Raw genomic sequence first — 15636 nt, 5'->3', positions numbered from 1 at the left:
ACCCTAAACTTATAAAATCAACCCTTCTCTACCACGTTTATATGACTTTGTCAAAAATAATATTTTTGAGAATTTTCTAGTGTCAGTAGAGTCTCTGATTTTTGGGCTCCTCGACAATACCCACTCTGATTTTTGTGCTTCAACTCTTAACGTATAAAATCAACCCTTCTCTACCACGTATATATGAGTTTGTCAAAAAATAATATTTTTGAGAATTTTCTAGTGTTAATGTAGTCAAAGTTTTTTGGGCTCCGCGAAAATATCCACTCCGATTTTTGGGTTTCAACCCTTAACTTATAAAATCCAACCTTCTCTAACATGTATATATGACTTTGTCAAGAAATAATATTTTTGAGAATTTTCTAGTGTCAGTAGAGTCCCTCATTTTTGGGCTCCTCGAAAATACCCACTCTGATTTTTGGGCCTCAACCCTTAATTTATAAAATCAACCCTTCTCTACCACGTATATACGAATTTGTCAAAAAATAATATTTTTGAGAATTTTCTAGTGTTAATGTAGTCTATGTTTTTTGGGCTCCGCGAAAATATCCACTTCGATTTTTTTGCTTCAACCCTTAATATATAAAATCATCCCTTCTCTATCACGTATATATGACTTTGTCAAAAAATAATATTTTTGAGAATTTTCTAGTGTCAGTAGAGTCTCTGATTTTTGGGCTCCTCGACAATACCCACTCTGATTTTTGGACTTCAACCCTTAATTTATAAAATCAACCCTTCTCTGCCACGTATATACGAATTTGTCAAAAAGTAATATTTTTGAGAATTTTCTAGTGTTAATGTAGTCTATGTTTTTTGGGCTCCGCGAAAATATCCACTCCGATTTTTGGGTTTCAACCCTTTACTTATAAAATCCAACCTTCTCTAACATGTATATAAGACTTTGTCAAGAAATAATATTTTTGAGAATTTTCTAGTGTCAATATATTCTTTGATTTTTGGGGTCCTCGAAAATATCCACTCCGATTTTTGGGCTTCAACCCTAAACTTATAAAATCAACCCTTCTCTACCACGCTTATACGACTTTGTCAAAAATAATATTTTTGAGAATTTTCTAGTGTCAGTAGATTCTCTGATTTTTGGGCTCCTCGAAAATACCTACTCTGATTTTTGGGCTTCAACCCGTAACGTAAAATCAACCCTTCTCTACCACGCATATATGACTTTGTGAAAAAATAATATTTTTGAGAATTTTCTAGTGTCAATGTATTATCTGATTTTTGGGCTCCTCCAAAATATCCCCTCCGATTTTTTGGGCTTCAACTCTTAACGTATAAAATCAAACCTTCTCTACCACGTATATATGACTTTGTCAAAAATTAATATTTTTGAGAATTTTCCAGTGTCAGTAGAGTTTATGATTATTGGTCTTCTTAAAAATACCTACTCCGATACTTAGTCCCCAACACTTGACGTTGAAAAACAGTCCCTTTTCAACAATCAAACGTAATTTTGTGCAAACCAATATTTTTCGGAATATTGCAGTGTTACTACAGTCTTTGATATTTTTCGAATTTTACGGTTCAAATGGAGTCTCTGATTTTTGGGCTGTTCAAAAATGCCAACATCAAGGTATACGTTCTTATTATTAGGTTGACGTTTTTTTACACAGTGGTGGTTTTTCTAATAAAATGTTAAGTGCATTTGAGACCCTAAAATGAACCAAAAATCTAGTGAATTTTGGATTTCGCAAATTTTAGTTTTTGCAAAGGGGTGGTTTTTTTAAAAATGGGGGTAGTTTTAAAAATTTTTTTCATGCATTTTAGAGCCCAGCATAAGCCCAAAATTCTGGTTTTCTTTATTTGTTCAGAATTTGATTTCTTACATATGGGATGGTTTTATATTTTGTAGGGGTGGTTTCTGGAAATTGGTTGTTGGTGCGTTTAAGAGCCCAAAAAAACCCCAAAATTCAGACATGTTTCATTTTTTTTCTTACAGTTTTTATATAGTGGAGGTGCTGGCTTGATTCAAGTCAGCACCTCCACTCAAAATTTGAATTTTCACAAAAGGTAGCGGAGCCCAAGAATCGGCAATACAGCCCAAAAAAAGTCCAAAAAAAGCCCAAAATTCTGACATAAAGAAATTTGGGAATTTCGTTTGTGAGGGTGCTAGCTTGATGGACCTCTAATTTTTTATCTTAGTGTGTTTAAAATGGCTAGTTAATTACAACATTTTTGCGAAGGCATTCATGAATTTTTTTCTCGAAAAGTATGATCTTTCCGAGAAAGTGCAAAAGGAGAAAATGTTCTTAAAATCACTTAAAGAATACGTGAGAATTTTTCTAGAACGTTTTACATTATTTTTTTGATTTTGCAATTTGTCAATTTTTGAAAAGTAAAAAATTGCTCCAAAAATTCTAAAAAAGTTCAGGTGAATTTTTTGTTCGATTCTAACAACTTTTTATTCTTGATAACTTTTACTGTAAGCTCATGGTGCTCAAGAAAAAAATTCTCAAAGGTCATCATTGAAAATTTACATGATCAAGAATGATGAATTTTGTGAATTTTTTCTTGGGAACCATGAGCTTATAACAAAAATTATCAAGAGTAAAAAGTTGTTAGAATCAAACAAAGAACTCACCTGAATTCTTTTAGAATTTTTGGAGCAATTTTTTACTTTTTCAAAAATCGACAAATTACAAAATCGAAAAAATAATGTAAAAGTTTCTGGAAAAATTCATGAATGTCTTCGCAAAAATTTTGTAATTAGCGAGCCATTTTGAATACACTAAGATAAAAAATTAGTCTCGTAACCATGTATTCTGAAAGCTTAGGCATTTATTCCACCATTTATTGAGGTTCCATGTAAATGCATGAGTTATAATCGCAGAAAAAGTGGTGTACCCAAGCGATTCGAACTCCAAACCGTAACGCAAAGGTTCTGTAATTATTCATAATCTGCAGGAAAGGTGTGACGTTTTTTTTCTCGTGAAAATCGCGATATTTCCATAACAATTTTGTTGTGGGAAAGTAAGTGTTCGAAACCAGTGGGGTTGCCTTTTTTCTGCAGGTCGGAAGAGGCGTCAATGCTTGGGCAAGTGTTTAGGAGCATACTGGTCAAAGAAAGGCACCATCGGTCGGCAACGGAAATTGTATATAATTACAGAGCCTATCTCTTACAGTTTGTAGTTTGAATCGCTTTATTATCTTAATTAGGACTGAAGATAGTATAGTTGCACATTTTTGTAATTTTAAGAAATTTCTTTTTATTATTTCTGAAATTTGTTAATTGCAACTTGTTCAGAAATGTTTTCTTTATATTCATGAATTATTTCAGATTTTTCCCATTGCCTCTTGTATAAAAAATATTTTTCTGACCTTGACTCTTCTTAAGTGTGCCGAACATTCCTTACTTTTTTTTACATTTTTCAGTCTGCAAAGTGCAAAATTTGTTTAACATTAATCTCTTTAAGCTTATTCGCATAAAACACATCAAGCTTTCAAATATCTATTAACTTATTACAATAAAATTTTTTTGTCTAAGTTGTTAAGCTTTAAACCCAGATGACTACAATTTCCTTACTGATAGTTGGCTCACTGAAATTATCTGTGTTAAGCTTAACAGATTTTGGTGAACCTAGTCGGTGAGGCACTATTTTATCTCGAGCACGTTTAACTAAAAAAATTGATTTTTTGCAAAATTGAAGTCAAACCAATCCGATTTAAGCGGACAAAAACATTTGTAATGGTATTTGTGTATTTTTAACTCTCGGAGCAAGGTGAAGTTACCGCAGTAGAAGGAATTTCTTTTTGGGGTCACACGCACACTTGCAACTAGGGGTTCATATATATACAATTTTAATGCCCTGTAGCACAAACTACTTTCAAATTTCGAGCCATACACAATGACTAATCACATCTTAGACACATTTAATGTTATTCAGTGACAATTTGTTGAACTAATTAACAAAATGTGCGATTTGATTCTGTATAATATTTTCGATATGAAACTCTCCTTGGAAATGACATACTGCAACCTAAATTACGAAATCAAATCTTTCTAAATTATACTAATATAAATAAAATGTATATTATTATCGTATTTTATAAGTGAATCCAGTATGAATTTTTATTATAAAATGATGACGTTGACGCAAAGGGGATGTTTTTTCCCTAGTAGGTTTCTTTTTTTCGGATCGCGTCAAACACACACACACACACATATATAACCAATTGCGGATCCAATATAGCGAAACAAATGTTGGAAAAAGTTTGGGCAACTTCACAAAATCGTCCATATTTATATTTGTATTTTGGCGTGTATGACGTTTCTTCTTTTAAAGCTCCTTTCGACTTTCGCGAACACATTTTTGTCACGAATCTCACGGTTCGCACTCGAATAAAGTTCATGTGTTTACAACGCAAACTTTTCTGTATTATGTACATTTAATTTAAGGCAAACAAATTTGTTATTGAAAATTTTATTGCACCTTGTGTCGTTTTTTCAAACACTTTATTTGTTTATTTTCTATGTTATTTTTTTACGATTAAAAGAACAAATACGCGTCCTAGGGTAAGGGGTTCTAAGATAATTTGTAGATATAATTTAGGTGAACAATTTTGTTAAGTAAAATTTTGTCGTATCTTCTGTCATGTCTCTTCCAAAAGTTATCCGGTATACAGATGCAATGGCAACAACAACGACAGCATCAAGAATGATGATCCAAGAAAACATAAACCATCGTAGAATCTGTTTTTTGGAACCAGAGTGTCTCGAAATGTGGATATTTAAATAAATCGGTCATAGTAAGTTTTTACATAAAACTAATACCTTCTCATTGTAATGAGAATGTCAATATTGTAGATCAAATATGCGGGAACAAAAATTGAAAATATTCTTTAAACTTTATGAAATTCATAATACTTTAAATTTATGATGTCGCAGAATCTAAAGCTGATATAACATAATGGAAAATGGCCCATCTTATAGGATGAAACACGAACTCTAATTCGCCCTGAAAATTAGTCAGCAAATATGTGATTGGAGTGTGAAGGTGGAACCCAGGAGGTGAGTAAGGTTGCGTGGGATGTATTAGCGAGTGAACAAATTAATATTTACCGCTGGGGGGGGGGGGCGGTAGGGTTTGTTGAACTAGAGAATGTGAGGTTATGTTGATAAGGCTTCAGGAGAAGTTGTGGACGGGAGTTTTAAGCTTTCGAAGAGGTCAAGGGTGGTTCTAGTATGTTAAGGCGAAGCTAAGAGTGGGATGCCGACGAAGCAGCCGGGAGAGACGGATGTGCAGGAAGTTAGCGAGAGCGCTGGTAGTGACGTAGACGGGGAGGGAATTTTCCACGCGTCACTGTCGGTAGCAACGTCTAATCGGGAGTCGCGCCTCGTCAGTAGGAAGGGAAAAAGTTGCACTGGCTTGTTACTGTAACTTTTATTACAGAAAAGGAAAAGAGGTATACAAGAGATCCCAGAGAAACGTGCTGGACAATTTCCTTTTAGGGCTGGTCCACAATGAGAGTCGTAAGCATCGACATTCGAAAGTATATGCGTATTTGACATCATACGCACGTTGTGACCAAAGGTCGCAGTGAGCAAACGAAAAATGCGACACGCCAAAACTGCTGAGATAGTTGGTAACAACGTGCGTATGGCGGCAAATGCGCACATACATTCGAACGTGGACGTTCACGACTCTCATTGTGAACTGGCCCTCAAGAGAGCAGTAGGACATCTCTAGTGAGATTAGAGAATTGATAGAAGCTGCAAGAGGAACTAAACAGCAAATGGAGTCTATCAGGGAGGACATGAGGATTAGAGACGCCAAGTGGGGAAAGGAGATGAAAGAGCTTAGTGATTAGTAGAAGGGTTAGAGAGAGTCATGGTGTCGGTAAGGAAGGTAAAAGAATCTGAAATGAAACAGATGGAAGAGGAAATTAGCTTGTGGAAGGAAAGAACGGAAAAAGGCTAGAAAAGATAGAGGGAAGGGCAGACACGGAAGTAGGTGGAAGGGCGGGGGATGTGCAGAAAGGGTTCTGGGTGAAAGTGGGAGAACGCAGGAACGAAAATGAGATGGCGGTTAGAGAAAGGGGAATGAAGGGGCAGTCTTGAAATTGGAGGACTGGGGTGACTAGTTAGGGGTAATGCAAAATAAAAATTGGAAAACACGATTTGACGCCGAAGTAAAGAGATGTACAGAGAATACTGAACGACAGGGGTTGAAGGGAGAGGAGTGAAGGGAGAACGGCAAAGGTAGGGTATAGGAAAATAAAAATAGATAAGAAAATGTGGATGTAGGACGAGGAGAAAGAAGTGTTGTAGGTAGTGCAGGGGGATTTGTTTCGTAGGAAGTAGGTATGTGGTGATAAAACATGGAGGTAGAGTAGTGAAGGTGCTGTACTGGAACGTAAATGAGGTGAAGAAACAAGATGAGGATTTCTGGAGGTATGTCCTGGAATTTGACATTGTGGGTCAGATTTGACGTGATTAGAGTAAATAAGAAAGGGAGGGCTAGCGGAAAAATTATAACAGTGTATAGGGATAAATTGGAGGAAGAAGTTCATGACAGGAGAGAGCATAATGGGGTGCAAATGAGGGCAGTGAAGATTAGAGGGATGATGTACAAGTTCTTGACCGTGTACAATATCGATAGGATGCTGTAAGAGTTCGTAAAACTTTCAAATTTAAATATTTTATTCTAAGAGAAATATTATAACTATTGACCAAGGAAATAAAAGTACAAATTGAACCAGACGGTATTTCAAAACAAGTAACCTTATTTATTTCGAAATTCATTTCCTTTACAGTATAATATGTAGTATCGCATTGCACAAGTAAAATAAATAATATAAATTCTGTTGTTTAATATAAAAGCTTGTAGAAATTGATCACAGGGTTCAGTCTTTAAATAGCCTTCAGACTTTAGAGATTTCCTAATGTCCAAATGTTATTTCTAAATACATAACAATAATAATAATAATATTATGAATCAAAGAAATATGTGTTTGAAGCATCAAACGGTGCTTTCGCGCTCGGTCAAATGCATATATAATCAATTCAAAAGCGTACACTATTGTTTCTTATTTTCTTGATTCAAATAAAATATTATTAAATTATAAAAAATTGATTAGAGTCAACTGAAGATGTCCTGGACCTAATAGTAAAATATTATAAAGTTAACTATAGTGAAATTTGAAGCAAACGATATGTCCTATAAATTGATAGCATCATGCTCTCAATTTTAAGTGCGATGCTACCGTTGCAACAGTAAACAAGTTTAACTGTATAGTACGCTGCCATAATATATTAACAGAAATTTCCGATAGAAGAAAAAAAATATTGATTCAAATGCAAAATACATTTGTTTTCCACCTTCTTTAACCTCTGACACTTACTCCTCCGTTTACTCGTGTTTTTATTCACATTAATTCTTAACTATATTCTCCATACATTATTCTAAACTAAACTATTGCTGACTTTGGTTAGGGAAGACGTGTTTTACTTATAACTAATGAGAAACGCACTTTATTAAAATATCCGCAATTGCCGAGAATCGAACGCTCGCTTCAGATCGCACGCCTTATCCCTAAAGCTACGACGCCACGTTGAGGGCGATATCGTAAATACTGATGGCATTCATTTGACACTTTTGAACTTATAGGGAAATGCCAACTCTGCAGCATTGACTTTTTTGATAAACCATTAAAAATCGATAGCATGTCAAAAATAATTAGACGCTTAAGAGATGTAATGCTTTCACGATGATTAATTTTGATAAAAAGAGATATTTCGGGTTATAATCGTGTATGGAACTACGTTTTGCACACGATTGGAATCCAAAATATCTCTTTTTATTAATTAGACACATGTCCCGGCTTCTTTGTAAGTGGGCCCTTGTTTACAAATTATGAGCGTAAGAAAATCACGGTCGCCGGGGCTGCCAAATGTCTACCGAGTCACGCCCTGCTCTCTTCAGCTTGCTTCACTGGTCCAGTGGTAAATGCCCTATCTAACGACCAGGCTGTCGCTAGTTCAAATCTTTAATTTGACAAATTTTTCTTTCTTTTTTTCTATTTTTCGCATTGTATATATGTCAACTAATAATTTTTAATGCCCGAGGCGATAAATTTTTTCCCCTCTAACATAGTAAAATTTTTGGGAAATAACTATCATGCAGACACTTTTCGATTCATTTATTTGCATAATCGTAATTTATCGTAATTTATTGCCCTTGTTTTCGAAAAACGTTATGTTTTAAATGTTTTTGATAGGATTATCACTTACAAATATATTAAGGACAATAAATATATTTTTAAACATACCTAGATAATTCAGTCCATTTATTTGCTTTTATTTTAAGTTTTGACTTAAATATTTACTCTGATTAGTTATTCAATAATTACTTGCATAAAATGAATCATATGATTTTTTATTAGATTCTTACATAATTAAAAGTATTTTTTATTTCTGCCTTTTGATTTATGTTAATATTTAGTTCAATCACAATAAATAATACTACCATAATTATTATACAGGGTGGACACGCTGGGGCTTACATACATGACGAGTTGAATGCTACCCGAATTGCACAACAGCAGAGAAGAAGCCATTATACAGGGGTATTTTCATATTTCGCGCCTTTAAAGTTGCATTCGGATCGGCCATTCGGCCAAGTCCGTGCATCTTCGGATTAAGTTTATAATAGTTTCCATGGTTGCGTGGTTGGTGGCGTATCCAGGTTAATTTTAAGTGATCCTTAACGAGATTGTAGATCTTTTTTAGGATAACAATTTTTGATAATTCATCTTTTTTCGTATCCTACATAGTTTGTCCACAAACTGAAATTTGTTATTTTTCATTATTTTTTTTGCAATAAAAATTGAAATTTTTGATTTTTGAAGAAAATCCAAAAATTTGTTAAGATGATCTTGTAGGGCTTTCAAAAAGAAATATTTTTCTTCTCTTGAATTTTTTTCAAATCGTGCGTTTTTTGGCTTCAAATTTTTATTTTCGGTGGATTTAAAAATTTTTGAAAACGCTACATCTCTGAGAATTTTCATTTTATCGAAAAAGTCATTAGAATAAATTGTTTGTTCTTTTAAATATTATAAATATCCGTACATAGAATTTTCGAATTCAGAAAAAAGTGGTCTCACAAATTTTCAAAATGCGCTCACTTTTTGAATTTTTATCAAAAACAGCTGGTGCACGAACTTGTCCTTTCTTTTAGGATCTAAAATAAGTGTACCAAAGATGGATTTGATTTGCTCATTTTTTCGAGAGTTATCGTGTTTAAGGACGGACGGCCGGACGGACAGACAGACAGATGTCATCGTGAAAACCTGATTTTCGGATTAAGGGGGTCTCGAAACGTGGAGATCGGTTCAAAAAGAGTAATGTCAAATTTCCGACACATCTAATACTTTTTCAATCATAAATGATGAGAATGTAAAAAAGATACCTTGGTTACTCATCGAAGTGTGCAACTCCTTCCCTTGTAGTGCACTAGCGCTAAAGAGAAGTCGACCAGGCGAGAGACCGTTCAAACGGTTTATGGGCGGCTCACGCCCTAGTATCAATCTAGAAAAGCGTTCGACGCTTTATAGTGGTAACTGCCTGTACTATTCAGCCCTTGCCTACCTCACATTACTCATTTTTATATATCTACATCATATATACATACACACACACACACACACACATATATATATAATTAATAATTTGTCATAAGGATATGGTAATGGTAATGGTATGGTAATACAAGCAGGGGACTTTAATGCGAGAATGTGGAGGTAAGGGGGCCTCTAAAGTGAGGGAGAATGTTTCGAAAGAAGATCGAAGGATAAGTTAACAGATAAAGTAGGGGAGATTCTAAGGGACTGAGTGGGGGATAAAAGTTGGGCGGTGGCAAATGGTATGGTGTCACAGGGGACGAAGTGAGAGAATAAATGTATATTAGTAATGTGAGATTATCTGTGATAAGATCTGTTGTTATGAATATGCAAGGTTGGAAAGAAACAGAGAAATTTGCAGTGGAAGGGAGGGTAAAATGAGACCATCTTATTAAGATTGTTATTGGAAGGAAAGGGTGGCGAAAGGCAAGCTGGGAAAGAAGGGTCGGTAGGGGAGAGGGTTACCTGGACAATGGAGACGATAGAGAAATATCTGGAGCAGTTAGGAAGGGCAGATTTTGAAGGAGAGTCGGTGGAAGGGATATGGGAAGATCTGGAAGAGAAAGTAGGAGAGCGTATGCAAAAGAAGGAGATTAAGAAAAAGAAAGGAATGGTGAAGCGGTGATGGGATCAAAAATGTAAAAAGATGAAAGAAGGGTGAAAAGCAAGTACAAAAAGTGGAAGGAAGGAACTACGAAAAGGGAGGAGTACGTATAAAAGAAGAAGGAATTTAGGTTAATATATAAGAAGAAAGAGCAGGCAAAGGAGAAAGATCTGGAAGAGGAGTTGCGAAGTCTTAAGACAGAGAAGAACCTATGGGAGATAATAAATAGGTATAGGAAAAGTAGGGTGGGGATAAGGGAGAAGGAGGTAGGGAGTAAGTAAAGAAGGGACATTTTTAAAAGAATAATTTCAGGGCTTAGATTCACAGAAGAGATGTGAGGAGAGTAGATGTACGAGGGAGGTAGATGGAGAGGAGCTGAATGACGAGGATATTGTTCTTAACAATTTCCTCGCTGAGATTGGAGTCGGCAAATCGCAAAATACTAAAAACTGTTGCACTTTTTGTCCCATTTTCAATAAGTGTGAGTTTATACATAATTACTGTTAATAAACATAACTGTTCAAATAATTAATTATTATTGTTAATAATATCCCTTTAGAATAATTGTCAAAAATACTATTTTTCTATAACATTTCACAATTTTTGTTCAATTTTCAATTTGAGTAAGGTAAAGAACTTTTTCACAACTTATTATTGCTGTTCATAACATTGAAATTGAATGATGCCAGGAAGATGCGGGTTTCCTAAAATTTTCAAACATTGCCTTCCTTTCACTTGAAGTGATTTATTAATTAATTGAATGTAGTAAAAAATATTTATACAAATTCTGATAGCTTGTAAGTATCTTCTGCTTTCGTAAATTTTTTAATTTTTACTCGCGCCTTAACTTACCAAAGTAATAAATGATGCAAGCTGACAAACATAGTTGTTTGAACAATTTATTACTGTTCATAGCTATCTTCTCCTACACAAGTATTAAGGAGCTGCGGTTTTTTCTGAATACTTCAACTTTTTGTTATGAATAATTTTCGGATAGAACGCGTAGTTTTTGGTTTCTTCGTAACAACTAACATTCTGAATCAAAATTTAAAATTTTTTGAAAAATGCCAAAAGAGCTGAAATAAAAATATTACAAGTGTGAATAAAGCGCTGTGAAAATGAGAATATTATGGACAGCGGTTATTGAAGTATAGATTATCATGCTTTGAAAATATTATGTAAAAAAATATATAAAGATTGAAAGCCTACCTGCAATAAAAGTAACTGGAGTCATTACCTGAATTCGGTGTTTCTTTTTAATTTAAATACTTTCCCAATACCTGGATTTGAACTTTGAAACTAACTGCTTCAGTAAGATTTTCTCACCAGATTAAATAGAAAACTGATCATTAATTTAGTGAGGCTTATTATTCGAAGTTAATAAGACTTCTTAATCAGTACTTTTTAATTGAATACTCATTATTCCGATTGAGGGAGTAGATGTCAAGTTTTCGGCAAAGGGTACACTTTTGTATATAGTTCAATGTTTCCATAGTTACTGCAAATATTAACCGGTTTTCATGAATCTCTTTTATAATTTCTTCGTATAATGCCATTAAACTAATTCTGATAATTAAAATTGAATCAAGCCATACCTTCCTGATTTCAGTTTTGTAACTGGTCTGTATCTCATAAGAATGAAAGGGTCGTTATTTACGAGCAATTCACTGCGCTCCAAAGAGTCTGCCTCGTGAGTTTTACGAGGGTCGATGGACAGTGCCTCGAGAATCCACATACGGCTGCATTGAGTGTCACTGCAATTTTTCTCTACTGTTTTCTCCAATTTTATTCTTAAACAAAATATAAACACTTTATCTAAAAACCAGCTCTAATCAGGTAAAAGGTTTTAACAGTTCTGGGAAAACTGAGTAGATCCGACCTATTGGCCTAGAATCGTTAGCAGATAAAGGACAAACATGGTGTTTGAATCCTTAGGCTTGAAACATTTAGTCTTTGAGTTTCTGTAAATGTAGAGCGGGCTGAAACACAGTGTTTCCATTCCTAGGGTCGAAACCTTTTGTTTCAGAGCTAGGGTAGTAGGTAGGTAAGGTTTACAGGTACCTTAACTCGAATTTTCAATAGATTTGTTATGAAAAATAATATGCATTACTAGAAATTTAACACAATGATCGCAACTCATGTGAAGACAGCCCTCGCTTCGCTCGGGCAGCAAATTTCTGCCTCATTGCAATCGCTGTATTTCATCCCTTGTAGGTCAACATATTTGTTAAGATTATCAACTTATTCACTCTAATAAGTTTCTGCTTTACGCCGACGTTTTCTGCCCACGCGGGACGGTTGCTTTTCAGTGCTAACCTGCGCTCACCTTGACAATTCGTCGTCTCCATAGAATTACGTAGAATCTGAAGGCTATGTAACGAGTGTACAAGCTGATCAAGGCAGTCCTGAGATCAATATTTTCTTACCCATATTGAAAAATAAAAGTTTAAATAACGCGGACAATTTTTTCGAAAAATATTAATAAATATTAAATAACCGTTTGCGACAATGCACGGAGTTCAGGGAAGAAAAAAGTTTATTCATGAAAATAAGAAATATCGACCGACGCATTTAGGCTTTACGGCAGAAGTATGACTTCTATCATATTCTGTCGGTAATCATGCAATCTGTATTACCCACAGACCCGTAGAAGTTCGAAGTGGCCTACTCGTTGCGATAGTGCTGCTCCATGGACATAGGAAACGCGGGACTAGGCATGCCTTCCGAACTTGAGCAAGCGTGGTTGAATCCACAGGAGGGGGGGGGGGGGGGGGGGGAGTTCCATGAGTGGGGAGAGACGCCATATTACGATGTGCCATTTGATTATGTGCACGAGCATTTTTGCCGACAAACTGTGCATGAAAATATAAACATGTGGGCGCTGCCATGTTTGTCGCGGGACATCAAAAGGTGGCGGACCTCTCCCCTCATTGCATCACACCCGCAATGGCATGCCTAGTCCCTTGTTTCCTATGTCCATGTGCAGCATTTGAAGTGCAAACATTAGTTTTTGTTTTATTTGTGCCTAATGTTCGTGGGCGATTTTTGTTGTATTGTCCCACTTTGATCAATATTAACCTCATAACTAGCCCATTAACAGCATTGAACATGGCTTGCAGGGTTTTTTACATCCTGGTCGGAATTTCTCTAAAGTAGCAGGGACTGAGAGCGAAATACGTGAAGAGCGGAAAATCCGCTCCTCGCAGGCTCTTCTCCTGTTTATATTTTCTCAGCGTTACGAGCGAGGATGGTCTATGTGAGCTTCACCAGAGCTGAGACTGCGTGATCGAGAGTCCACCGGGAAACTCGACGTTGCCAGATGCGAGTTTTTTCGTGAACGCGCGAAGCTCGTCGATCAGAACCCCAGGCAAAAATTATTTCGAGTTCATCACTATAGCGAGCGCCTACTCGTATCCTAGATACGTTATTCGATATCTGAACCGTTCCCAAGATCTATATGCTGCATTATAACGAGGATCACATTATTTGTGGGCTTAACTTGAACTTTACTTTTCAATTTTCATATTACATATGATTTATAATTAATCTATTTATATATTTTGTTGAAAATGCATCTTTAGTTGAAAATTCTTTTTTTTTAAATTATATTTTTAAGTAATTCGTAAATTTAGCCACTTTAAATTTCATTTCTTCGGATTGAAATGTGACTACTCTTAATTTAAGACTAAACAGAAATATATTTTTTCATGAATAATTCTATGGCAAATGAGCATGAAAAAGATTCACAATTGAAAACCAGACTTCAAAACTACGTCACTTCTCGGCTGATTGGAGGTAAGAAATAACAATTGAAGAAAAGCGAGATGAAAAAGTCAACCAAATTCTTACAAATTCATAGTTTTTTTGGTTAAAAATCAAACTATTTAGTTAAAAATAAATTTTGTTACTGTAAATTAAATTTTTTCAGTTCAAAATAGACGAATTTCATGAAAAATGAACTATTTTATTGAAAATAATTTTTGCTTTAGTTTGGAATTCAATTTTCTTTCGGCTCTTGCATTTCTCAAAGTTTGAGACCGATATTTTACGTATAAAAAAAGTTCGAACGTTCAAAAAATGTTGAGGTTCAGAAAAAAGATGAAATAATTTTCAGTGAAGTTCTTACCAAAATGCAGTACCTAAACGGACTTTATTGCACTCTAATACATTTCCCAAAGTTTCAGCTCGATATTTTATTTACAAAAAAAGTTCCTAGGTTCAAAAAAACATTCAGTGAACTGAAAAACTGTCGTCGGTAATATAGGTATTTAGCTGTGTCACATGCCCTTAATACTTTTTGGGAAATTGTTTCTTCAGTATACAATTCACGTCTGGGATTAAAAGATTAACTACTTTATAAAAATACTGACTTTTGGGTTAAAAATTAATTGCTTCAACAAAAAGTGATTTTTTTTTAAACTGAATATTACATTATTTTAGTTATCATATTTAGTCGAATAATTTCTTTTAAGAATTGCAAAATGCCAACGGTGCAATTAGCAACGGTGTAATGTACAACATTTGTGATTCGCTATTATACTAGGGGTTGAAAAGGAGGGTGTTCCGGAAGTGGTAGGGAAATGGAACTTTTTTTAGTACCTTCGGGCGTCAAGTGGAAAAATGATGAAACATAATATTTTAAGTCTGGAATTTTGGGAATACTTTGCATTTTTTTAACATTTTTATTATCTTTGGGGTTGAAAACGAGGGTGTTCCGTGGGTTGTCCTCGTCTATATACCGTGAATTTTCGAAAGATGAGTCGGATTGGATTTTGCTTTGGCACACAGTTTGAGAGACCGAAAAGAAAGATCGAGTTCGTTAACCACTATTTTTTTATTAAAATTCAAAAAGTTAGAGCTTTTTCAAAATGTTTGATACCACCTTTTTCCAAGATTTCAAAATTCTATTCACAGCTATTTACAGTATAAAAAATACAAAAAATCGACCCCTTCCACTTTCATTTATTGAAGAAAAATGACTAAACTTGTAGCATTTGCAAAATCCAAAAAATCGAACGAAAATGGATATTTAAAGCCAATCAAAGCGTGCTATTAGGAAAAGTCGAGAGAAGAAAAACGTTACTTTTTTATATATTTTGTTTTCTCTGTAAAAACCAACTTCATTTTATCCAAAATGAACAAACTTTTCTACATTATGCTCAATAGTTTTATATTAAATATAATACATTTTTATGTAACTCGGCCTGAAATTGATTATTAAGATATTCCAAAATAAAGTACAAATTGTATTTAGCGTGATTACTTCAATATTCGTTTCTCATTCTGCATTAAATTATATTGTTATTTGCGCTGAAACATGTAACATTCCAATAAATTTATATAATTGCAATTCATAATATGCATGGAAATTAAAACATGCTTATTCTTAGTGC

This window comes from Belonocnema kinseyi, chromosome 9, assembly GCF_010883055.1.
Source record: "Belonocnema kinseyi isolate 2016_QV_RU_SX_M_011 chromosome 9, B_treatae_v1, whole genome shotgun sequence".
Lineage (NCBI taxonomy): Eukaryota > Metazoa > Arthropoda > Insecta > Hymenoptera > Cynipidae > Belonocnema > Belonocnema kinseyi.
Note: the sequence above shows the minus strand (reverse complement) of the source record.